Genomic DNA, 24,608 nt, shown 5'->3' on the forward strand with positions numbered 1-24,608 from the left:
GCGGCCCAGCGCTCCTCTGACTCCGGGAGCTATTGCGGAGGCAGCCTCGTGGGGCTGCTGCTTCCCTCCTGCCGCTGCCGTCCGTAGTCAGCCCCTCTCCCCAGCGCGACTTCGGGCGTAGGGGCGGTTGGGTTGGCGGGTGCCTTTTCAAACCACCGGCAGAGCTGATTGGGTCAGAATTTGCAGCCAGGAGGGGACCCGCCCTCCCTCAACCCGTGCAGGGTGCTTTCTTTGCCGTGGGGAACACCCACCCATTCGGGGCCGTCTACGCAGGGAATCCCAGATCCCAAGAGCTCGAGCCGTGGACCAGCGACAGCGGTGTGCTCGGTTTGCGCCCCTCCGCCGTCGCCCCGAGATTCGCGGCCCGGCGGAGGCTTATAGCTGCCGCAGGCTGCAGCTCCTCACAGCTGGCGAGACGGCCACAGGCGTGCCGGCTCCGGCCGGGACTTGACCTGGCCACGGAGGACCCGAGCTGGTCAACAGCCCGAGGCCCGGCTTTCCGGGCGCGTGCGCAGGTGTGGAAGGCGGGGCGTGGGCCGCGGGGAGCGTGGGGCGGATGGGGCGCGCACGGAGAGTGGGGAGCGCGCCGAGCCCGCACATGCGCGTTACGTGCGCCGAATCCCGTCGGTCGGAGAGGAGAGCGGGGTTCCGCGGCTGGTAAGGAGGCGCTCCCGGAGATCCTCGCCCAACCTGCAAGTGCCTCTGAGTACGTCCTGAAAAGGGAAGGGACCAGTGTCGCACAGAGGTTAAAAATATTCGCCTCCCCACAGTTTGCCTAAGCAAACAGACGCCTTAAACACCACAAAACTTTCAGAACTGGTTTACATTTTTCAAAAAGAATTGGGAGCAATAATATCTTGGCTTTTGTTTTGTTAAGGTGCACACCACCAACGCCCTGTTATGGATGTGAATTTATTAGGCAAGGATTTTACTCGGGACGGGAGGAGGGCTGAGCACAGGGCTTTCCTCCCGAAGATGTCAATAGAATGCTGGATTGCAAAACCGAGACTGAAAATCTGGGTCGCAGAGAAGCTAGCAAAGCAGAGGTAGTGAGAGACCAGGGTCCTGCTCCTGCAAACGCAAGGGTGGGCGAAGAGCTCCCGCCTCCATTTCCTGCCCCAAGCCCGAAGGCACTGCAAGTTGCAAAGAAAGGGGATAGGAAGAGAAGGGAAGCTGAAAGAGTGCCGGGAAAGAGAAGTGGAAAAAGGGGGGACGGGGGAGGAAGAGAAACAGATTCCTTGCATTGATTAGGCGAAACGAATTGCAAACAAAAGTTTGATAACTGACTCCTGACTTCAATGCAGCATAACGTAAACAAACTTTTGTGGGTACGGATTTGAATTAAACAAAGTGTTGACAATTTCCAGCCGTGGAAATTCACTTACACCAGTCTCTGCCCCCCCCCCCTCCGCCCCCCAGTGTTGACAATAAACATTTAATGAAGGCAGGGACTTGGATGTCTCCAGTCAGTGTCAGAATACTTGTTCCACTTCAAACATAGCGCGCGCGCTAACTCCAACATTATATAAAAAATACAAAGTGTGAGACAAATAATAGGGTTATACAGATATCTTAAGTGGTCTGCAGTAGTTCTCATACCCCCTATTCTTAATAACAGAAACAAACTCATTGTAGCTTATTCGCGCTTAAAAATGTTAAATACAGTTAATGCAATATTAATCGCCCTTTGGTGATATAAAATGCAATATTTTCAGGCAGCTATCGAGCTTTTCTAGAGGAAGAGCTGATGAAAAGAGTCACAGCTGAACGGTGGAGAGGAAAAGCCCGGTATTTATTGCTTTTGTTTGGCTTTTGGCTACAGAGACAGGAACCTTCTAATGGGGTAAGGACATTTATTTTATCTGCAATCTATTGCTGCGAGAGCTGGGGCGGCAGATGGGGCTGGTGCGATATTCACAGTGTAATTTAGAGCAATCCTAATAACTAATAATGATTTATGTTAATTTTGATCACTTATGCGACTTTCCCAAAGCGTTCTGATGGAAAGGGAAAGAAAGAGAAGCAGAATGTGACAAGGAGCTCTGAGGCTGAGATTGGAGCTCAACTATCCTACTTAAAATGTGTTTTATGAGTTAGCAATGGAAATACAGGCATTTTTAAAAAGCAGGTAGGATCCGTTTGACGCTAGGCAGAGGTATCTCCCCGGGTCTTCCATTTCTTCTGAAAATACACCTACGTGAGAGGAACCTTGACGCCTTTGAGCAGGAGACTCATCCCAATTTTAAAGAAAACACTTAGGTTTCAATTGCTTACATTACACTAAGGGGGTGGGAGGGTAGGGTGATGGGTGGGTGGCTGGATGGGTGGGCGGGGTGGGTTGGGGGTTTCCAGTGTGTGCGAGGCAGGAGTGCGCGCCACAGTCTTCCCTCCAAAGGTGTAACCTGAGCCTGAGGTTTAAAACCAGCCTTGAGTTTCGGAGCAGGCTCTCTCTTACCGCCGCCACGCCTTATGCAAAAGTTTTATTACTGGCTGCTTAAACAAGTGGCCATTTCTTAATCTTCACTTCCCATCTGATGTTTGTTTGTCTGGAATAAACTTTTTGGCACCTTTGCCTTTTCTACCTTCCATCTTTACCCTTCCCCAGGGAATCCCAGGGCTTTACACTTAAAAGTGCGTCCTCTCTCCTCCTCCCCCTGGTAACGTGGCACCGGTTCAGTACCCCAGAGGCTGCCAAGGGAACTTAGTTCTGCACAGGAACAGGCCATTTCGGCTGCCACGCAGTGCACTGCAGAGGGTCGGAGGGATTTTGAAAGGGAGGGTGCGCCTTGCTCGTGGCAGTTTACTTTTTCGCTTACCTTTTGCGCGTTTTAACGCCTGGAGGCTATAGTTTGAAAGTAAAACAGCATCAAAGCACCTCCTTATTAGCTCTGTATTTGAGAAATCCGAAGATGAAACTACCTAAAAGGTTTAATAGGGCGGAACAGCATTTATTTGCCAAGCAAACAGCCGGAGTACAGTTCAAAAGGAGGTACAGTGGTTTATCAGCAGGAGGCTAGAAGAGAAGGACGTTGGGCAAAACGAATTTCAAGCTCCAGTTACGACGTTCGAGTGAACTAAATAAGCTCCAAGTGGAATGTCTGCTTTGATTTTGAATTATTATTTCTCTCTCCAAAATTTTATACATACATACATGTACATATTATATGTCTATATAGACATATATGCACATACTAGAGGCTTTCCCCACCTTTTTGAGTTGTTGTTAGACTTTTATTTGTTTGTAAACTTTCAGGTTTTGTAGAACAAGAATAGTTACCTCTCCAGGGATTTGATCTGTCAATGTATCTAAAATGTGATTAAATCTTTTAAACTTAAACTTTTCTTCCTCTTTTTTTCCTTATTTTAAGGCTACTGATGTAAACATACACTTAATTTCTTTTATTAGGGAAAAGCAATATGATTCAGAGTAGTTTCTTAAATGTTATGCTATATATATATATGCTTTTGAATAATCTTTATCAGTAACTGTACTGTTAGTATTCCCTGCATAAAGAGGACTTCAAAACAAAATACAATTTTAAACAAAATCTAGGCAGCTGACATTAGGCTGTTTACCAATAATACTTAGAAGCTGGTGCATGTTTGTGAGCTTGAAGGTGTGCCTCCATATACAAATAGATGTAAGCACAATTTTTACTATTGCTGGTGAATGTAACTGAGTCTTTTTCAACTTTATTCTGGTTCTGTTCCAGTGTTTCAGTACCAGAAGCAACTCCCTTAAAATTGAAGAGTGGTGCATTATTGAAACTCTCTATCAAACAGCTCTGGGGTGCAGCCTTTCTGAAAATGCAGGCTCTGGATGAGGTCTGTCTGACTGCACATAAGCCCCTAATATGTTAATGGCCGTAGGGGATGCCTAAGGTACTATCTCAAGCTGCTTCGCACACCATATGTCAGGCCGTTAGCCACATGGATATATTAATCAAAAAGAGCTGGAGAGGGAGAAGAAGGTCTTAGAAAGGGGGAGAAGGAGAGTAATGGGGAAGGAGGAGGGAGAAAGAAAAAACATTTTAAATCCCCATCATTCTCACTTCTTTTATTCAAAAAATGAAGAAAAATAGCTAAAGAGACTCAAACAATACAGGTTTCCTTTCTGTCAAGTTAAAGACTGTTCATAAATCTCTACTACAAAAATGGAATAATATCTGGTTCTATTAAAATAGAGGAAAATTTTACCTGTAGGGTCCTGTTTAGGGTTCCTTTATTGCAAAACTTTTATAAGCAAGATTCTTTGACACACAAAAAAACTAGTTTTTGTAATGTAGGTTGTTTGTCGATGAGCTTTATTAAAAGTCATGGGGGAGGAAGAATGGGGCAAGTGTATTTTTAGAGGATTTAAGGGGGGGCTGGAGGATTTGTAATGAATATGTAATTTATTAATATAGGTCTACATAGATAGTAGAGTTTTCAGCACTTTCAGATCTTCTGATAGTAAATATAAAGTGCTTATATTCTTATCCTTTTCTTAAAGCTGGCTTTGTAATAAACCACACTGCAGAGTCTACAGGCACAAAAGGTATTTAATTCTTTTAGGAGGAGAGGAAATGAGAAAACATTAAAAACCTTAATTTTTCTCATTTCTGTTTTGTTTAGAAGTATTTCTTGCCCTTCCATGAATGTTCAAAAAATATTCCATTAGATAACAGTTTAGAAAGTTTGCATAACCTTAGAAGTAATTATGTGTACAACATGGAGATGGTATAAGTAAGTACATTAAGTTTATAAGAAAAAAATTTAGATTATTTCTTGAAATGCTGAATATATTTGTTATGTGCCTTAAACTCATCATTTTTAGGGAAATAAAATGAAAGTACTGATTTTAAAATGTCAGAAACTCTCAGAAACAAAGGAAGGAAAATATATAGGCATTAGATTTTAAAGTTGTATTCTTTTCTTGTGTGATGCTACCTGGGGAGAGAGAAAATATGAAATTAATGTCAATTCAGGTTTATTGTTGTTTTAATTAGTACTCAGTGATGATGAACCATATAAAGACTTAATTTCTGGATTATCAATGTTCAGTTTAAAGTCTAACATTAATGATAACATTTAGAAAATTTGAAGATGATATTATATTAGGCATGATTTTAATAGTGTCATGATTAATAGGCTTATTCCACAGTAGCTAATTTATAGGATAAAGGAATGACTGAAGTTTATTAATGTTAGGTTTTTAAAAATATATGCAAATGATTAACTACTTATGTATATTTGAGAGCACAGATTATTCAACCACACCACAAACCGTCTGTCATTAACATAGATTCACAGTACTCTATTATGTTGGACTTGTAAAAGAGACTTCAGAATGTTCTTATTTATGATTTAAAAATACATTAAAGAAAATAAACCAAAAAACTTATATACTTATATGCATAGCCCATGGATGCAGGAATAGAGGGGTGAAGACCTGGGGCTGGGTGGGTAGAGGCTGGGGGGGGGGGGAAGGGGGCAGGGAAGGGGAGACATCTGTAATACTATTAAAAAAAGAATATCATTGTGAAACTGTGCTCAATGATAAACAAAATTTATATAACTGACATTTGTTACATTATTTATAGTATATAAGTGGTGTACTTTGTACTGTACATTAGATTAGTTGTATTAAATATTCTTTCATTTCACAAAAACATCTATTTGTGTTTATATAGAAGTTCTCAGTTACAAGGAAAGGTTAACTTTTATAGGTACCTGTAATTAAAAACATCAGTACATTAGATTATTTGGTTTGGATAGAAGATCATCTGACACTCTTTTAGTAATGCAAAATGCTTTTTAAAAATAGAGAACTATACTGTATTGTGGAGAACTGCAGTCAATCTATAAATATGAGGGATCCTAATGCACTATATTTCATCCAGGAGATGATGAATGCATAAAGACAGGATCATCCTGAATTTCAAGAGTAGCTGGGTAAAGAGAAACACTTATTATCTTTAAATTTTTGTGCATGCCACACACTGGCCTTCATTTCTTCCCCTGTAGTTAAAAGGTAGCCCATATATCTGTCGCTTTGGGTTTCCAAAGACTCGTAACTTAATTCCTTCAGGCTATTCATCAGCACAGTAATTAAACTAGCAAATGGATGTAAATAAAGTGAAATTGGTTTCATGACAGATGAGGCAAAGAGGCCTCTGACATGAAACAAGGCAGGACAATAATGATTTCGGCAGCATCGGGCTATGGAAGGAACCCCAGCTGGATTTATTAGGTGCTGCGAGTGATTTGCTGGAAGCGGGCAAGACCTGAACACTCTTTAATTTGACAGGAATTTTGCATCCTAAAGAGCATACTGAAATATAAATCCAGAAACAAATTTAGGCAAACTGTAAACAGATGCATTGTTGGACTGAGAGTACTATTCAATATTTTAAAAGGAAGAGGAATAGAGGACTACACCTCTGTCCCTGGTAGAAGGGCTTCAATTGCACAACTTATTGTTTAATCCTGGGGAGTGGCAAAATAATTATGAAACATCCCTTTCTACTTACGAATTATATTGTTTATTTTAAGGTTAGCAATTTTGTATTTTCAGGTTTATTTACTCGGGGAAACAACTAATACAATGGATGATTTAAAAACCAGCATGATGAAAACATCTATAGACATTATGGGTATATGCATACATAAGAGGGGAATATGAGAAATTGGGAGGGAAGCTGGGATGGGCAACTTATTTTAGAGTGCAATTATACTACATTTAAATAAAATCTGGGAAAAAATCTAGTACCAGTTTATTGCCTCTAGTGGTCTGTGTCTGGAAACCCAGAAAGTAAATTTCTAGCTACAAAGAGAAATTGTCACAAGCCCTTGATAGGGCAAAGCCTTAAAATCAAATATATAGATTTGTCCTTGCAAAATAAATATTTTCATAAACTAGGGGCGACTAAACTGTAGCTGAAAATAGGGGAATAAGAGAAGAACGTGGAAGGAATGAGTTCTTGGCTAGTTCAAAAAGACAAATGGAAATTGAGTCACCAATTCCACTACAATAAGGAAGTCACACAGAATAAATAAAGGCACACTAGGAGCAGATTAGCCCCTTTATCCACGAAAAGATGAGAAATGAACTGCTTTGTGCTTAAATGTAATCTCAATTATTTAAGCCCCCACTTACGAGGAGCCAAAGTCTCTATGAGTGGTGCCCTCCCTTCCTAAAAGATCACGCTGGGTTTTCAGCACCAAGGCCAGCTCCGCAGAGGGTGGATGGGGTGGCGCAGTGGGAGGAGCGTAGCCTGTGACCCAGGAAAGGTGAAATCTAAATATTTCTGAAATTTTATGTGCGGTTTAATTATTTAACAGTGGATCCGCATCCGCGAGTGGGATCCTAAGTTGGCCAAAAGTCCTCAAATCTTTTAGAAAGTCCTCAACTCTTTCCTTTAAAGGAAAGGAGGGAAAGGTAAGAGAGTAAGTTATCAAAAACTCTTAATGAAAGTAAGATCTTTAAAAAACTAAACTAAACTAAACACCCACTGTAGGCTCCCTCCCTTAATAGTGGATGACTTTCAGGCCACGAAGGAATTTATAATGAAACTCAATTGGCTTTCTCCCTGAGCATGTCCTTAAAAAAATTACAAAAACACACAGAGAAAAATATGCTTAATTATTTTAAAGTTCCTTTCCAATCATAAGGCATAGGCAAATCTTTAATTATAATACAGTCTGAATAGGGGGAGCATATGGAGGAGAATGTCAAGAAGAGGGTGCCAGGGGCAGATCCTCAGAAATCTGTATTCATTTCTGGCTCTTATTTGTTCAGTAATCTCTACCATCATAACTAAATCTTGAAGCACTGCTGTAGTTCGAGTTGTTGTTGACTTAACGTCAAAATTCAATCACTGGGGGTTTTGCATCAGCCGGGCTACTTATTTGTCTAATAAATCCGTCATTTTGTAAGAAAAATATTTGAGCAGCCGTACTTGACCTCTTGGTATCCACAAGTCACATTTATTTCTCCCAGTTTACAAATGCAAAATTGAGATGATCATCTAATGCCTGGAGGAACTGTGTTGATTTCTGATTGGATTTTAGATGGAAATGTCTATTTTAAATACCTTGTGATTAAATTGTACATATAATACAATCCATTCATTTTAAGCTGGTTCCTGCTTGGAAACTTAACAACCTGAACTGCAAGTCATGAGAGAAAAGAAACAAAACAAAGCACACACACACACACACACACACACACACACACACACACAAACAAAAACAACACCCACAAAATACCAAACCTACTCTTTCAAAATAAACACTTAAATCCAGCCTCAGTTGTAAGACTTTATTAAAACCAGTCTCTCTCTCTCTTTTTTTAATCTTAAAAAAGTCCTTTATGGATGAATCTCCTGGTCCCCCCAATGTCCTAGTTTCTGGAGGGTAGAGCTTTTTACCTAAATCCCAGGGACAACACACCCCAGAGAAATCATTGCTGGCAGTTCAATTTCAAGACTGTAGTGTTGAGTCTACTGCCAAACTGTAACTCAAGTCCAAGGAAATCCATATCACCATTCTGAGTATTCCTAGTTAAGGAAAATAATGTGTTGAGTTTGAGTGAATTAGTTTTATTCTCTAGTATAGCAGTGTGATTGGAGATTACTTGAAGCTCTTTGTTCTACACTTCTTGTCCCCTTTTCTTCCAGAACCTTTTAGTGTAAAGATCCTTTCACCACTCAAGACTCTTTCTGAAGTCTTTGGCTAAGGAATCGTCCATTTGAGAGTTTCTCTGTGTAGTGTTGGGGAGAATGAAACACCACAGGGACCCCCATCTGCTGTGGCAAGTGCTTGACTAAAAAGAGACATTTTCAGAAGTCAAACTGGAGAACTAATTTTGCCAGTGGGTGATGTGACTGGGCTAACTGAGGCCTCAGTAAGCTAAACAACTGAAAGTGTGCATTTATCTATAAGATGTGTCCTATGGATGCAGTCCCTCCCACCTGGTGGAGTGGGTGGGGTGTAGACAGCAACTCAGCTGAGGGAGGAGCAGGGCCTGGCAGTCCACTTAAATTTGGACCCCTCCCTCCTTTATCCCTTACTTTTATTTTCTTGCTGGAGAAAGTGTGTGTGTGTGTGTGTGTACTATGTGTAGAGAAAGTGTGTGTGTGTGTACTATGTGTAGAGAAAGTGTGTGTGTGTGTGTGTACTATGTGTAGAGAAAGTGTGTGTGTGTGTACTATGTGTAGAGAAAGTGTGTGTGTGTACTATGTGTAGAGAGAGTGTGTGTGTGTGTACTATGTGTAGAGAAAGTGTGTGTGTGTGTGTGTGTACTATGTGTAGAGAAAGTGTGTGTGTGTGTGTACTATGTGTAGAGAAAGTGTGTGTGTGTGTACTATGTGTAGAGAAAGTGTGTGTGTGTGTGTACTATGTGTAGAGAATGTGTGTGTGTGTACTATGTGTAAAGTGTGTGTGTGTGTACTATGTGTAGAGAAAGTGTGTGTGTGTGTGTGTGTGTGTGTGTGTGTGTACTATGTGTAGAGAAAGTGTGGCTCAAGCTTGTTTGTACCTGAAACCATCGCGGTGGTTCGACCTCAGATACAAGAGATGTCAAGCCAGTGGTAGCCAATATAGGGGGAAGACCCCTAAGCCCCCCACATCCACGCCTCACTCTGCTGGGTTTCATTCCCTCCGAGAGCCCCACGTCAGTTCCACTGAAGTTTGGCGTTCCTTTGTTTTTCCTCTCCTGCTCAGTTTATGATCCGGATGCCCGAAACTGGATTCTTTATGATGGTAATGAGAGGGGTGCTCTCTCCGCACTCCCCTGCCTGGACTGCCCCGGAGCTCTATCCCTGAGTGGGGCTCTGGTGCGGGGTCTATGCAGGGCTCGGCTGGTAGCTTGCGGTGCTCAGTGAAGGGACGTGGGGTTGGGGTAGCCCTCAGAAAGAAGTTCTGCTCCTTGCGGGGGCGGGGACAGGGGTGGGGGATGTCCAAGATGCACTTCTGCATCAGCTCGTTTCCCCCCGAGACCTGTAGGGGTCGCTAATGAGCAGCAAACTTCGCTGGCTGCAAAGGCTCCTGAGGGTTTAGACTGAGTTCTGCCTCAACTTGGTGTGAGCTTGCTCTCCTTAAATTTAGTAGGTGGCTGTTAGTGACCAATCCCACCCGCAGGCTGCGGAATCTGGGAAACTACCCATAAAATTCATTTCTGAGCCGTTCTCATAAACATTTCACTTCCACTTCCAATCTGTCCCTTCCAAATTGCATTACTTCATTTACCTTCATAGGACCTAACGATATTACCCCCTTTTATATCGAGTTTATTGGGGTGATACTGGTTAACAAAATTATACAGGTTTCAGGTGCCCAATTCCACAACACATCATCTGTACACTGTAGTGTGTTTTCACCACCCAAAATCAAGTGTCCTTTCATCACCAATTATCCCCCAGACCTTAAGACATTTAATACATTCAATGAAAGGCACTGGAAAAGAACCCTCAACTCTAGGCCCACCCTTCTGTGTGAGAACAGCAATCCAGAGGACAGTTACTTATAGTTCCAAGGTTTATGGAGGGCAGAAGGACCAGATTATGCCTCTTTGTGGTTTATGCCATGGATCTGGCTGGATTTCCAGTTCAAGTATGAGGAGGTGGAAGAATACTTTAGTATGTGACAAAACCAGTTAGACTGAATTTGCAAATTTGCCCAATATTTATTTCTGTAACGAAAACATACTGATGGAGCTTTTAGAGTCATTAATCCAACTTGTTCTCTTGTCTCACTGTTCTCCCCCCAAGTTTCCCTTCAGTTCTTGAGAGAAGCAGGGGAAGGACAGGTTCCTAGATTTCTTGGACTTTCTACTAATCCATTCTCCACTTTTGCCGTCAGATGTAGAGATTTCTGAGGGAACTTTGTTCCTTGAATGTGGTTAGGGTGAGGAGGGAAGGGAATTGTTTGGGGAGATCCAACTCTATGAGCTTTGTTACCAGGCAAAGTTTGCTTGGGCCTTCCCATGGCTTTAGGACTCTTCTTCATCCCCCTGTAATGTTGAGGAAGGGACTTTTGCATTTACATGGCTTTGCTGGAGTCAGTCACTTGATTGGAAGCTGGTGTTATGTGCCAGGAAGGCAGTTGTGGCAGGTGGGATAATTAGGACATGGAGGAGGGCAAGGAGTTTCAGAGATAGAAATATTTTTAAATGTAGATAGTCGTGAATATCCAAATTATTAGACATTATTTCTTGGAGACACCTTATCTAAACACTCAAAACTTCCATCGATAAGGTTTAGAAGTTAGTCTTCACCTGCATAAAGTAGTCACAAGTTTATGAACTTTTAAATGAGGACAAAAGGAGTAAAAAGAAGGAAGTGGTTTGGCAGTTTAAAAATATTAATGTTAGCTCCTGGAAATAGATGCACTACACTGAATTTATTAACAACTTATAAAATCTTAAATCAATACAAATTAATTTAATTATGATTTGCAATTGCATTATGCATGATCAATTTTAAACACTACATTAGAGATAATTAGAACTGGGTGCCATCACTCCTCACTCCCCTAATAGCTTAATGAAAAGAAATATCATGTACTACCTTTAGGTTAAACCTATAAATTAGGATAAATGCTTGTTTTTCAATAAAAATGTGATAAGATAATTATACACTTAATAGACACTTTTATGGCTCAATTGTGAATGTGTAATAGATTATTTTGGGGGAACTGTATTATTATTTTTTCCATGGACCTGGTTAAGTATTTATTAGGGTTGATTGAACTGTCAGTGTGTTTTTCAGGATCAGACCTCGAGGATTTGAATGAAGACTCACTTTTATGTAAAAATATCATGCTGTCCTCGAAGCTTGTGCCAAGAGGTCACTGCAGATGGAGGTCCTAACTTAGCATAATGGGTTTAACATTTCCATGACATCATCAGGGAATCTGAAAGGAGTCTAAGGATAATCAGAGTGGTCATTCAGAAGAACAGTAAATATTTTATGAGGATATATAGGAGACAGGAAAGATGGTCAGAAAGGTGATTCTAAGCTCCTTAGAGTTCTGTGAAAGAGGCGTCTCAGTTACAGTTAAAAGAGCCACTGCCTATTGCTATATTAGTGAGACACCTTCCAGGCGCTCAGAATAGGACCCAGAATAGCACTCAGATTAGGTGTTAGTTTGTATACGATCATTTTGTTTTCCGAACTCTTCATATTTTCTCTAGGCACCTGCATTTCTCCCTTATATGCTTGCAAACAGGGATACACATTCATTATTCCTGGGACTAATTTAGTTTGTTGATTTTCAGTATTACCTAGTACTGCATGACAGGTTCTTTACTTTTAAGATGATAATTGAAACCAGGAGCATATCAGAAGTGCTTGTGAATTAAATGAATTCAGTAAGCTCTATGAATTGTTTGTTTTATTTTCTACCCTTTATTAAATAATACTTGAGATTTTATATTACTACAAGTGTTTCGCTGAGACTCACTTTTATCCACCACCAAATTTCCACCTCCATCCCCAGGCAGGAATTGAAATATATATATGAAATTTACTAAACTGCATGATTCAGAGTTTTAAACATTTTCTCTAAATTATGATTGTTTTTGTTTCCAGCCAGATTTTACATGGACATCAATAAAATTATTTTGTAATTTAAAAGTAAACTTTTTTTGAGAATATTTTTACACTTGCTCAGGTTTATTGTTTTCTAATTTTATCTCACTTTGTATTAATTGCATTAAATGCATGAAATTAACAATTAAAGTAGATATTTAGACTCAATTTCAAAAATGCTAGCTGGAACGAGCATTGAGTCTTCCTTTTTATTATTATAAAAACTTTTTGACACTTCTGAAAGTAAAAGAACTTTTACCATTCTCTGCAGAGGCCAGAAAATATATTAAATATTGGGAAGTGTTGATAAAACATTTTAAACTGTAAAACTTTAATAATCTTTTCTCTACCAATCTTGACCTTTCAACATCTTGCCCATCCTTAGAAGTCTTGATGTTGCCATGCCATGAAACATCCTGGCTGCCAGACAGGAGGAAATCTACTTGTGAAATCTTAGGCATGTTCTTCCTTTCCTTTGTCAATTGCCTCACATTGTCTTCTATTGTAAAGACATGCTTGTACTCCTGCCTTCTACTATAGCAAAGGCTTCTCAAGAGATTTTATTTGTCAGTCTTTACATTTCCCAGAATGTCTAACACATATAGCAGATATAAAACTTCATGAATAGATGAACTAAGGAATGCACAAAGTTTTTACCCCTGATTATCATATTGAATGCCTATGTAAATAATGCAGTTTCTTGCTTCTCTTTTGTGTAGTCACATTTTACCCTGGTGACTTCTCATGTCGCTAGACAAATGGCAACACTGACCTTTTCAAGCTGAAGTTATTCTCATCTTTATATTTTTTGTTAAAAGTATGTTGTATTAATTAGAATTCAGTCCCAGAAAAAGTCATTACAGTTTTATTTTAAAGCAATTTAAAAGAAGTTCATATTTTAAATGTTGTAATTGTCTTTATATAATTTCTGGGGGGGAAATTATGTGCAATTGCTTTGTATCAATGAAATGGGTTATGGACTATTTTCATAAGATCGAAAGCCCTGCTCCTTTGCTTAAATCCCCAGAATATCCCATTATTTCCCCCATCATGGGCAGATTTTGCCTCAAAACTTGGCATTTTATGGTCACCAGATATGAACTTGAAAATGTCTCTGCATGATTTATCCTTTCTTTCTCCTATGCACAGTCACTGAATATTGCAATGCAATGATTTCTGCAAGTGGACCAGTCAAAAGTCAAATAAATCATTCCTTTATAAGATGCAAAGTTTAAAGCACCATTTTTACTTCTTATAATGGGGCTCAGCAAAATTTACTTTCTGACACATTTTATAACCCTTCAGCGTAGGTGCGGTAATTACAAATGACTCTATCACTACAACACTTCGTTGGTGCCAGGGTCTGTTCTATATATCTCTGAGAATGCTTTTGATTGCAACTGAGTAATTTTTAATGATGGATAGTGAGATTTGATCAGTGCATATTACAGTGTTATTTTACAGGACTCTGATACTTATTGGTTTCCAATATTGGAAGGAATTATTAATGCTATTAACAAAAAGAAGGGTGCTAAAAGTGGGTCTTAGTAAAGAAACATAAGTGAGGTTGCCCATTTCTGATTTTAAATATCAAATCGATCCTGCATTTGAAGGCACCAAAGAGATTTTATTTGCAACATTGTTTTAATTCTAGCTCCTGAACTGAGAGAATATCTCTCAGCTCCAAGTTTTTCTTTGTCTACAGAGACAAGAAAACACAACATTTCTAGGTCCAATTCTTTTTACATTAAACAAACCCCAAAAGGGAAAATGTATCAGTTCTGGGTCTGTATATTACATGTCAGGAATTGTTGCCAAAGAGAACAAATATTTTGTTTATCACCATGCATATTTTCTTCATGTTTCGAGCTGATTGCCAAACAAAGAGAAGGCAAAACTTCACACTTATACATTTCTACATTAAATGTAAAAATATTTAAAAAATTAGATTAGGAAATAGATGACTATAATGACCTTACTCTCAATCATAAGCTGCCAGCTAAGTGTTTGAGGCTGAAAAATTGCACTAATGAAGCTATTTGAAGGCTTTTGTGGACAACTGCTTCCTCTTTGAAGATTAAATGAATAATGTTGATGTGATTAATCTTAGTACAGGGAGTGATGCAGCAGCTAGAAAATACCTTGGTGATTTTCATAATTAAACTGAATCAACATTTCAAAGAAATGCCAGTGTTATCACTTGTATATTAGAATTACATTCATTAGACGGAAGAAACAAATAATTTGAGCAAACAAGATTTTCCTTTTGGTGTACTGAGACTTCTGTCATGTCTCAGAGTATCTTACTATAAATCATCATTACTGTTTAATTTTGTCTTTGCTTTTTTAGCTGTTTTTGTATCTCTGTTTACATGTGTAGTGTTGTTAATGATTTGAAGTATCTTGTTCTGCTTTACTTATTTTCAAACCTTTGAATTTCATTTTCGTAATCCCACCTCTAAGGTAGCTGTCTGCTCTCTGTGAACTTAGATAACACTTAAGAAATCTGATTTCTAATAAAGTAAGGCCTTTTGGAATTGCTTTGATTACCTTGCAAAGAATTGAGGAAATCATAGTTCTGGAATCTCCACTTATCTTTGATGTATTTAGATCTCACAGTGCAGTATTATTTTGATCCATTTATTTATTGTAAATAATCTCTAAAACATTGTTTTCCCTTTTTTCATAGAAGAGTAATTTCAGCAAAGAGTCAAAATATTTAGTGCTTTGTGGATAATTTAAGAAAAAATCATCAGCACCATTCCCAATCAATCAAACTATGGGAAATTGTCTTGATAAATCAACTAGAAACAGCTCTACTGACTTCTTCATGCAAGTACAAGTTAGGTTCAAGGGTTAGGTTCTCCTGCGTCAATAGAAACACAGTGTTACTTGTTCTATCACCATTTTAAATTATTTTAAAGGTTTCTGGGTGACCCTGGGTGACCCCGGTATTTGCAGTGCTCTCCCAGCTGTTGCACGGTTTGTCCTTTTATGGTTGTTTAACAGAAATAAAAAACACTTCCTTTCACGGACCGAATAAAGGACCAGTCTTTTTCTTCAGGGTCCCCAATTTGAGTTTAACCTACAATGTTAAGTGAAATGAGTTTGATAACTATCACCAAGTCAGTGAAAATACCGAGCTCCACGCTTGTTTTTCCTTTGACTTTGTAATGCAGAAAATGCTGGAATGATCAAGTGTCCAGCAGCTCTGGAACAAAGCTTCTAAAAGAAGTACAGCAATGTGCCAAAATTGATCTAAGATGCTGGTTCATATCCCCTGGGAGAAGAACTCAGCTAGAACCCAATGGTCTATAATCTGTTGGCATTCTTCATGTAATGTATGCTGGAGTGTGTCAGACGGTCACCCTATGCCTGGCAGTGGATGAAAAACAAGACCAGCTTACCACAATTGGGACCATAGGGTGTTCATCGGAAACAGACATTGCTGCACTCTTAGCCTACCCAAATAAAATCTAAGTAATTACTGAACCAAAAGCACAGGTTTTTCTTGGATCCTTCCTCTCATGCTTGTCAGTGGTAACCACAGAAGTCACAAAAAGCAGGAGCACGTGGAGACTGGGGATGCTGGGGTGCAAATAGACCTACTAGAGGAGGAGAGCCCAGGAAATCTCTCTTTTGCAGGATATTTTCAAATAGGGAAGCCATCAGAGCATGGCTGGAGGAGGAGAGAGGGAAGACGTAGCAGCACATGAAGGAGCCGATTTGCTCAGGCAGCAGACAGTGAAGGACTGGTGTTAAGAAATAACGGGAGATGAGAAAAGGGAGAGATGACTGGATAAAAAGCCAAGGGGTAAACATAATGATGTAGTGACAAGTGCAGTAAACAAACCAAAATCAGTGGGGAATGAGCAAGGACCGAGAAAAGGACATAAAAGGGAAAGTTAAAATTACAGAAACTGTGAGAAGGTAGAGCTGCCTCATGACTGCCTGGAAACTCGAGCATCCTTGAGAGGAAGCTCTTCCGCACAACTCCACAAATATAATTCACCAGACTTGTCTCCTCTCCAGTTCCAGAGAGCTGAGGGCGGAAAGACGTAATTGCTCAATAAATCATTCTTATCAAGCACACTTTCTCTTTTCTGGAACATTGTAAGGAGATGGGAAGATTAAGAGGTTATGAAATTGCTCCCTGTTTTCCTTCCAATATTCTTGCCATGCTCCTGAGCTAGCCTACTCCACCCACTTTCTTAACTTTTCTGGTGACACATTTAGACACCCTGACTTCTCTAGTTTCTCTGTTTTTGGCCAGCTCATCCTTAGTATCACATTTTCCCCAAGAGAAGATTCAGACTCATTGCCTCTCCCTCATCTCCTTTCTGCTTTTTGCATGCAGGACAAAATTACTCCACCTCTAAGCTGATTTTTCTTTAAGAATCTTCCAAAGAGATCGTCCAAGGAGAAGATGGCACTGAGAAAATTCCCCACAGTCTGCTTTTCCTCCCAGCAGGCCTCATGGCTGTAACCACATTTCAGCTTAAATGCCATCTTGATATATAGTAGACAGAGATCACAAACACCGAGTCCAAATCAAAACGGACTGTCAGTCAGCACTAAAAACTCTGGCTCTTTCGCTACCATTCTCCGGTGCTACCTAAAAATAAACATTGATCTTGACCTCACAGTCAGTATTTTGCCCTGCTCCAATTTGCCAATAGTGAGACAATGACTTAGAGACCTCTACACCTCCAGAGAAGCTTTGTTTCTGTTGGAATATAATAAAATACATCTATGAGGTAATGTCTTTTAACCTAATTTTAACTTTACCCTGTTAGGAACTCAGTTTTCACTAGAAATGTTCTGGAGTCCCATAATCTTCCTTGTCCTAATTATCTCATCTAATTTCTCCTCATTCCCATCTACTTTGGCCAGATTGGCTTCCTTGTTCCCCCATGGGCACTCCATGCTCATGGTTCATCTTTTTGCTACAATTCCTTGCACCTTGCTTGACCATGGTTTCTTCATTTGCCAAGTTCCAAGTCCATTACACTTTCTCCATGAAGCCTACCTTCTCAGCCCTTTCCAGCTCTCATTATCTACTTAGTAAAAATTAAATTTTCTGTAAATTCATATAGCACTGAACATGTTGGTAGAGCATAGACTTGGGAAATCAGAGTGCCTGGGTTTAAATTCTGGCTGTGTAACCATGGGGAAGTTATATAAATTGCCTGTGTTTCACTTTCCCCATTGGTAAAGCGGAGATAATACATTCTACTTCATTGGATGGTGGAAAAATTTAATGGATTAATATAATTAAAACACTTAGTGCAGTACATATATAGAAGAAGTACTATGTGCTTGTCATAATTTGTGTTTTGTATTTTTGTTTAGTTATATTTTAAACACAAGGAAAGCAGAGGTCGTCTTTATTCTCTTTAGCTACCCCAACAGTGCCCAAAGAGAACTAAGACAGATGCATTTAACCACTTGCTTATGGATCAATTATGACAATTAAATTAAAATTTATCCTCTAATATACTAAGTGGCTAGAAAAATTCACCATGAATGTCAGCCCAAGATTTAGACGAAGAAGGGTGTATTTGAATCTTATGAACATCCCTAAGCCCTATACAGAAATCAAGAGGAAAATGAGCACCTGCACAACTCATGGTTTCACAGACTTAGACCTTTTATCTATAACTCACATTGTGGCTGCCAGATAAGTGATGCAGCACCCACTTATCTGTGATTTTTTTCTTTGGGTTTTCTTCTTATTACCAAAGAAAAGAAAGTAATTTGTGTACTACGTAAACAAAGGTGTAAACTAGAAACAGAAAAGGGGGTTGCAATAAAAGTAAGAAAATCTCAGCTTTGGTGTTCCATGGGAGTCTTTTCTTTTTTTCTCTTTGTTCATTTTCTCTTAAATATTCAGAGATTTTGTAGTCCTTAACTTTGTATTTAAATTATAAAAATTTCATACTTTGATGTTTGATATGATATGATGTATTTTTGGTTGCCACTCTTTTATAAAAATTTCAAATGAAAACTAAGTTGTTATCCCCATTATAAAAAAGAGGCATAAGCAACTCTTCCTGATTATTATTTTTAAGTCATAATTTTTATATTTGAATGATACATTAAATGATTTCTTAACTTTCTGAATTCCATGGCTTCAAACACAGGAGTAGAATTGTGTGTACATGTGTAATCACATTTTTTTTTAAAATATATTTTATTGATATTTCACAGAGAGGAAGGGAGAGGGATAGAGAGCTAGAAAAATCGATGAGAGAGAAACATCGATCAGCTGCCTCCTGCACACCTCCCACTGGGGATGTGCCCGCAACCAAGGTACATGCCCTTGACCGGAATCGAACCCGGGACCTTTCAGTCCGCAGGCCGACGCTCTATCCACTGAGCCAAACCGGTTTCGGCTGTAATCACATTTTTATTATTCTCACAACAGGCCACTTTGACCATAATAGTAACATTTTGAAATCATGATGTTTCTCTTTAGTGTGCTTGTCAGAAATAGGAAGAAATAATCTAGACTGAGATTAGTGTATGGATCTCCCTTTGTAGGAGGCTCAATTCTTTGGAGTTAATATCTAATCATCAGCAAACCATCCTTAATCAGGACCTCCTAAAAATGGGAGAATGGGTGAAAGTCTGAGTTGATCATCGTTGTCTATTAATGAGACGTTGCATGGATCTTATGTGGGGACAACTGATGTCATTTTCTCATTTTCTTCATGATGGGATTAGACAGGATTGGAGGGTAGGAGTGATATAGACTCTAGAAATACAATAATCTTGTAGTCCTTGAAAGATTTTTTGAAGCCAAGTATAGTCAAGAAGGTGATATGGCCTGGAGTGAGGAGTATATGCATCTGAGGCAAGTTTTGGCAGAGCAAATAGTAGTGACAAGGGAGTGATAAACTGGGGTGAAGGAAAAGAGATGGAAATTTGGTAACATAGCTACTAGCATAGTTGTTTAAATAATTCTGTTTTCTGAAGACAGCTATTATCACAATTCCCTTCTATATAGGAGTAGCAAGATTACACCTCGGATACAGGTTGAGTTTGCATAGGATTCTACCCCTATGTTTTTTTTTTTTCTCACTGAATAATCAAATATAATTTTGATTTTATGTGTGTATATATGTATATATGGAAAATATTATATAGAATGGGTAGTAAATATAAAAAAACACAAATATAAATAATAAATATTAGCATATATTATATCAATCAATCAATAAAATTTATATATCTAAAGAAATCTCAGTCACTCCAGTATGGCTTAAGTTTTTATTGACTAGATCAATTTTTATAGCTTTATGTGGATATTAGATAAAGGAAGGCTAGATAGAAGAATTAAAATTACTTATCTAAGAAAGTTTAACTGCATGGCTGATATAAAACAAGCCTTATTTAAGAAAATCATACTGCTGTATGATATATTGAATTCAGTTTGAAAAACAATTTATTTGCTATAGTCAATGTTGTGGTACTCTCAAATACTGAAACATTTTCAGAGTAACTTTATTTAGATTTGGATTTTTTATATTAGTTTAGCTGTGGTTCAGAGCTAATCTCATTTCTCTTTTAGAAAGTACATATCAAGACAATTTTCTATTGAAACAGCTTCTAGGGGTCACACAACAAATTCTGTTTCTGCTCTTTCTCTCCTTGTTCAACCTTATTCCTTGACCTAAATACACTCCTGTTGGACTCTAAGTTTCAGAACAACTGTCTACAACCTTTTGCAGATTCCTCTGGAGGCCCAGTTTTGCTCTTTAGAGCATATTGCTAACCACAGTAGAAGCCATGAACACATCGAGTTTCCCTACAGGTCCCAGATCTCCTGGTTGTCTGCAGTGACAGCGATTTCTGCTCTTATGACCACTCACTGCTATAACACATTTAGATTTTATGTTATTAATTCATGGTTCCAGTCATGTTTATGTAATTGAATTGAGTGAGCAACTATTTTTGCTTTATTATTCTTTCTTCAGAGATCTTTTACATTTTAAGTTTTCAGAGTTCCAGATCCCTGAGACTTCTAATGCTTGTGATGCTTGCTTATTCATATGGATAAGACCCAATATGTCAGAGGCTTAGGCAGATGTGCTATCACACACCAGAAATGCATCTTGTATGGGTATTTTTAATCACCGTGAAAATGTTGAATAAATAGCACTATCAGTGGAGTAGTACTCTTGAACTCTTTGCTTTGCAACCTTCACTTCCTCAGACTAAAATGTGATAGAAACATCACTGAAATCAGTCTTGTGTAGGTGGATTGTCAGTACATCATGTTATAATTCTCCTTAAATTATTTTAAAGAGCCAACTCTGACTTAGGACTCCGGTGTCTTGCCTCACTGACTTTGTTTGCAGACTCTCCCATTATCTGACTTCAGACAGGTAAACAACACCATCAGGAGACAGTGGAAATTCTAATGTGAATGGTTGGAGTAGGAATGATTTGGCTTGGTGCATGCAGATGGAGCTCAAAGTCCAAAGCCAAGCTGATTACAAGCCCACTAAAGAACAGGGATTTCAAAGAGCAAAAGCACATGTGGATTTTTAAAGATGGGCTCAAAGACTTAGGGTAAAGCACAGTGTGTTTGGAATGGAAAGAAGGAGTGTGGAGCAACTATGTGGTACGATATTTAAATGCTTTAGTGCAAGGACAAGGGCAGGAAAAAGCTGAAGGGGTTAATAGTAATAGAATTGTAGAGTACAGTGGTTTTTGTCTATAAACCCAACAATAAAGAGTTGAAATAGAAAGAATGAAGTACATAAGTAGGTTTGTGAAATTAATACTGATTCTAAACTGCCTTGTTGATCACAAAGAAATGCAATAATCCCCGGTGAATAGGAAAATGGAGAGATACTCGGGTAAGATGGATTCTTTTATTTCACGATCTATTCTTACCTTTGAGGCATAGGACAGGCAACCTGATGTCACTTTGTATAACTGTAAACTGAGTCTCCACCCATTTATTTAGGGAGTCTAAAGTCCCTGGAGCTCTTCGGAAGGACACATTTAAGTGCATGTTCATTTAGTAGGATGTTGTTCCTTATTTCAGCAAAACCAAGCCAAACCCAAATAACTGAAACATTTAATGGAATTTTCAAAGACCTGGAAATAAAAAAACAAAAAAACAAAACAGAGTTCAAAACTAAAAGCCTCCTGAAGGCAGGGGCTGTCTCTCTCTGTGCAGTCATCACTGAGCCCAGTGCCTGACACATCTTAGGCACTCTGTACTGTCAGGGATTTGATGAGAAACCATTTTGAAAATGACTAAATTAGGTTCTTCTGGGAAAAAATTGGATTAATTAGAGGCATTTTGTGAGTGGAATTAGTCATGCTGAACATGTTCACTTTGTTTCATCTAATCAGAAATAAAATCATCTGTCACTGTTCTGTGTTTCTTAGAGTGATTTGTCTGATATGCTATTTAAGCCCCTTGGGTGTGGGATGGACCTAGAGACTTGTATCTCATAAATAGAATATGGCGAGAGTACTGGGATGTCATTTCTGAGATTAGGTTACAAAAGACTGTGACCTCCTTTTTCGGTTCTGCCTTGAACACTCGCAGAGATCACTTGTCCTAAAGGAAGCGCCCTGCCATGCTGGGAGCAGTCCTATGGAGAGACCCACGTGGCATGGTGTGTAGCCAGAATCTTGAGCCTGGCTGCACAATGTGAGTGACTTCAAAGCTAATCCTTCAGCACAAGTTGGGATTTGGGATGGCCATAAATAATACCAGTGGACAATTGGATTGCAACCTCAGATGAGACCTTGTGTCTGAGGGACCCAGCTGAACCATACCTACATGCCTGACCCACAGAAACTATGAAATAATATATGTTTGTTATATTAAGAAGTCAAGTTGTGGGGTGATTTGTTATGTACAATAGATAACAAAGACACCGTTAAATAAAAGGAAAAAAATGCTTAGGTAAAATGTTTGAAAAACATTGAGTTGCTTTTTCCCTAACAGTTTTTTTTAATTGATTTTTTATAGGGAGGAAGGGAGAGGGATAGAGAGTTAGAAACATCGATGAGAGAAACATCGATCAGCTCCCTCCTGCACACCTCCCACTGGGGATGTGCCCGCAACCAAGGTACAAGCCCTTGACCGGAATCAAACCTGGGACCCTTGAGTCCGCAGGCCGACGCTCTATCCACTGAGACAAACCAGTTAGGGCTCCCTAACAGTTTGTTTTTTATCATTCTTATTGTTAAGGGCCCTAAAGACAGAGAGAGTGAAGGGGGTGGGTGGAGTAAAGAGAAGAGGGAAAAGAGAATGTGACTCTCTTTCTACTCCATTAGGATTCTAACTTTGTATCTTCCCTGTTTCCTAAGATAGCAGTCTTGGGAAGTGGAATTTAGTGCATATTTGCTTCCAAATATGTCTTTAGATATATGAAGACTGGGTATATAGAATAATAGAAAATTATTTAAAAATGATTGTATCCTAAATAAAAAATAGATCGCACATGAATATTTTCAATAGTGTTCAGAAAAATGTAAAAATAAATTTTAAGAAAGTGAGGCAAAGACCATATTTATATTGTTATAAAATGTATTATATATGATTTGATATTATTCACTTTACTATTTTAATTTTCTTAAACTGATAATTACAAATATTTGCTAATATATGTAAACTTGTTTCATGGCTATATTTTGTTGCATTTCACCTGCCTGTACCCCATTTATTATATTTTGTATTTCATCATAGTAAACTAGAGGCCCAGCGCACGATTAAATCATGCGGGTAGGGTCCCTAGGCCTAGCTTCTTGCGATCAGGGCCATCTTCTGCCCATTCGCCAGTCCCCAGGCCGAGCACCACCTCTGCCGCCCGGCTGTCAGGCTGTTGGGATCACCAGCTCATCCCCGGCTGCTCCAGGGCTCAGGCCTGTGGGAAAGTGGGCGCGGGAGACTTCACCTCCATGCGCCTGTGCTGGGCCGGCCACTGATGGAACACGCTGCCTGCTCGGGGCTGCTCACACGGGCACCACCGCCACCGCCGCCACTGCTACCGCTGCCATTGCTGCTGGGGCTTGAGGTGCTGACGGAGGCTGCGGGGCGCGCCTGTGACCTACCCACCCCAGCATGAGTGGCCCCGAGCAGGCAGCACGTTCCACCAGCGGCCCGCCTGACACCTGTGCATGGAGGTGAAGTCGCTGGCGCCGGCTTTCCCCGCAGGCCTGAACCCCTGAGCAGCCGGGGATGAGCTGGTGTTCCCAACAGTCTGACAGCCAGCTGGTCCTCCCCCCACCCACCCTGATTCCCCGTTCACCACTGCTGATCCATCAGAGCCTGGGGGCGGGGGGGTGGGGAGGGACCAAGAAGTCAGCCGTTCAGCCTGCCCTCAGTCCTGCCCTCAGTCGCCAGTCCTGCCCCGCCCCCGCTCGCAGGCCGGGGGGAAGGGGAGGGACCAAGAAGTGGTCAATGCCACCTCATGGTGACCAGTCGTTTGGTCGTTCTGGTCATTAGGATCACAGGCTTTTATATATATATATATATATATATATAGATATATATATATATATATCTATATATATATATATATATATATATATACACACACACACACACACATATATATGTGTATATATATATATATATATATATATATATATACACACACAGATACACACACAGATAGATAGATAGATAGATAGATAGATAGATAGATAGATAGATAGTATTCTTCAGGCTTTGGTGATACCAGGGAGTTAAATATCTTCAAAATGATATTCTATTTGTATGTCCTGACTGAGAATATATTGAATTTTATTAACTATGAAACCTCTGAAACTTCTTGGGATGGAGAGAAATTTTGTGTTTTGTTCTTTATTCTTGCCACATATGGGTAATTTTATGAACCCATTATTTTTATAGCATTCCATTTAAATATGAATATTGCAAAGATCATAAATGTGATAGCTATGAAAAGCACAATGAAGCCAGTTAAATCTTTTTCATCAAAGTTGGAATCTGAACAAAATAGTTTTTTCTTACTCTCCTCATAATAATCAATACATATTTCT

Source organism: Plecotus auritus, assembly GCF_963455305.1.
Source record: "Plecotus auritus genome assembly, chromosome: 3".
Lineage (NCBI taxonomy): Eukaryota > Metazoa > Chordata > Mammalia > Chiroptera > Vespertilionidae > Plecotus > Plecotus auritus.